The sequence below is a fragment of the Sinocyclocheilus anshuiensis genome, unplaced genomic scaffold, assembly GCF_001515605.1.
Source record: "Sinocyclocheilus anshuiensis isolate Anshui unplaced genomic scaffold, SAMN03320099.WGS_v1.1 scaffold115, whole genome shotgun sequence".
Lineage (NCBI taxonomy): Eukaryota > Metazoa > Chordata > Actinopteri > Cypriniformes > Cyprinidae > Sinocyclocheilus > Sinocyclocheilus anshuiensis.
In genome coordinates, this window is record NW_015548219.1 from 2,340,386 (window position 1) to 2,340,895 (window position 510).

The following is a 510-nucleotide window of genomic DNA, read 5'->3' on the forward strand; positions in this document are numbered from 1 at the left end:
GCATAAACACATTTCATTACACCAAATACACAAAATAATGTTCTTTTTTTAGCAACGTCATATGACCCCTTTAAAAATAAAGGGTGTTTTTTCAGCAATGCCACAGAAGAACCATTTTGGGTTCTAGAAAGAACCTTTTGTTGAACAGTTCTAAAAGATCCACCCAAAAGTGAAAATTCTGTCAGCAACTGACCCTTCACAGGGAGCATGATTGACAGGTGATCTGACCAATCATTAGGGATGTAATGATTCACTCAACTCACGATTCGATTCACGATTTTGATTTCACGATTCACAATTTAATGTAAATGTAAATAACAAAACTAAATAGAAATTTTAAAACAATCCCCAAATCAAATAAATAAGTAACAAATAAAATAAATCTCTTATAAACAATCTAAGGCTTTGTCTGTGCTCTTTTTATTTAAAATAAGAGACAACCACTGCATTTTAATCGTGATCCAAACAAAGATGCTGCATACATGCAACATGAGCAGTTTTTAATCTAAA